Source organism: Coenobita brevimanus, chromosome 112 (assembly GCF_032717465.1).
Source record: "Coenobita brevimanus isolate Jiangsu-jjx chromosome 112, ASM3271746v2, whole genome shotgun sequence".
In the NCBI taxonomy this organism is placed as follows: Eukaryota; Metazoa; Arthropoda; class Malacostraca; order Decapoda; family Coenobitidae; genus Coenobita; species Coenobita brevimanus.
This window is the reverse complement of record NC_137065.1, coordinates 14770208-14772749: the sequence shown is the minus strand read 5'-3', so window position 1 is coordinate 14772749 and position 2542 is coordinate 14770208.

The following is a 2542-nucleotide window of genomic DNA, read 5'->3' as shown; positions in this document are numbered from 1 at the left end:
GGTTTCATAGCCTTCTTTCCCCCCTTTCCGCATTTCTTGTTATTTTCCCATTTATGTCTTTCATAAATGTTTTGTACTTCTTCAATTGTTTCTCCTATCTTTTCCCTCTTCTTTTATCTCCTTTAATTTGTGTTCTTTTTCCTTTATTTTTTTTTCTTTCTCCTTACTGTTTTCTTCTGTCTTCTCTTTATCCCCGTTATTTTTTTTTCATTTCTCTCACGAATTCTATCTCATTATCTTTCTTAATTCCCCTCTTCTATTTCTTTCACGTTTAATTCTCTCTTTTCCCATTATTTCTATGACTCTTTCTTTCCCTTGCTTTCTCCATTATATTGCATCACAAGGTACACGAGAAGTATTTGAGTTCAAGTAAGGATATTTTCATCATTATTAACTTACATCAGCATCACTACCACCACCACCATCCTTATCACTGTTAGTCATCATCATCATCATCATTATTCATCCTATTATCATTATTATCAAAACTAACCTCCATCATCATCACTTCACTATAACCATCACCAACATTTTGTACATAATCAGTGTAATCAAGATATATAACGATTCACTTATGGATATTATCATCAAAACTATCCTACATCATCACCACCACCACCACCATCACCATTAGCTACATCAGAGTCAGGTCTCCACCACAGTTTGTTCATCTAAACTTGGCAAAGATTTCCGTCGTTTCTCAGCAAATTTTCCCTAGTTGAATGGAAGATCAAGGCAATGCAACGACTCTACATCCTGTCCATAAAACTTCTTCGTGACCAGCACCATATTCTACAGTCTTTTGTTACAGTTCAGTATTTAAGATGGGAAGATGGCAATTTTAGGTCAAGTTAAAGTGGACAGAGTATTAAAGCATTATAAGCAATAAGACAGGTAGGAGGCGATATGGAGAAAGGTAGAGCGGCCTGGCACTATTATACCTGTGTATCATTTGTCCCTAACCCCTCTGCCGATTTTCTTTTTTTCTCTTTTCGTTTTTCCTCAACTTTTTTCTTTCTTTGTCTCATTATTTTTTCTTTATTAAGTTTCCCATTTCTGTTCTGACTTCTTATTCTTATAACTTTACTTACTTACCTTGACTTAGTTATTTCCTTCTTACTCCCTTTCTTTCTTTCGCCATTCGATTTCACACTTTTCTTTTTCTTTCTTTTATATCTCATTTCCTTTTCACTTTCTTTTTCTCCTCTATTATACAGCAACACAAGCTACAAGAAGTAGTACGCCTGATGAAGTAAGGTGGAGCGGCCTGGGACTCTACAACAGGTGTACTCAGTTAACACCATTACTATTTATGCATCACTTTATTTCTTACCTCCTTTCTTCCTTTCCTTCTCCAATATTTCAGTTTTTCATTCTTGTCGTCCTCTCTTCCTCCCTTCTTAGTATTTTTATTTGTTTCTCCTTTTCATTTTTTCTTTTTCTTCATCTTTCTCTCTTCTTTTTCACTCACTTTATCATGCTTTATCTATTTCCCCTTCTGTTTTCTTATTCTTACTGTTTCATTAATCCTTTCTAATTCCTTCCTTCAGTACATTACAGCAATAAAATCACAAGAGAATCAGCAGGCAAAGTGAAGTAAGGTGTAGCGGCCTGAGATCCTAACAAAGGTGTCTCGAGTTGCACCCTCATGCTCCCCATCCGCGTTTTGCTCATTTTTTTGCTTTTCTTTTCTTTCTATGTCCATTGCAGTTTATTCTGCCACTCTTTATTTTTCTGCTTTCTTTCCTTCTCTTTTGCTTCTTATTTTTTTTTTATTTCTCTCTTTATATCTTCTCTTCATGTTTTTATTTCAGCTTTACATCTCCTTTGGCTGATAGATTATTTATCAACACTCCTAATCATCATCTTCTAAAAATAGGTATTTTTTTCTTCCTATGTCTTCCGCAATATTTTTCGTTTTCTCCCCTTCTTCCTTTTTCATTCTTTCTCCATTATATTAGAGCATCACCAGTCACAAAAAGGTAGGTGGTGATGATGTTGAGATGTTTATTCCATATCAACATCATCACTACTGCCACCCTCAATATCATTATCAATATCAACGACATCATGATCATCATCACGTCATTATTCTTCAATTTAATATTATGCTCGTCACTTATATCACCCACACCATCAACATATCCACAATCATCAACATCATCAAATCCATATTCATCATCATCATCATGACCATCATAATATCCATCATCAATACCATCGTCATACCACCATCGGCCACATAGACCAATGCCACTACTATATTTCATCACAAGCGACAAGAGAGGTATACTCTGTCCAAGTTGTTTTGAAGGTAAATGCACCACCTTCTGGGATTTGACGTCAAAATCGCTCCACCTACCGTCCACTATGACTGGCTGGTGGGATGAAAGGTACTAGATGAAGTTAAGTGTAGTAGCCTGGGACTCAGCTACAGGTGTACCAAGTTAACATCATTACCATTTATGATTTATTAGCTTTATCTCTCATTCTTTCTTCATTTAATGTTTTGCTTCATTCTTGTTCTCTTTTAACTTCCTTC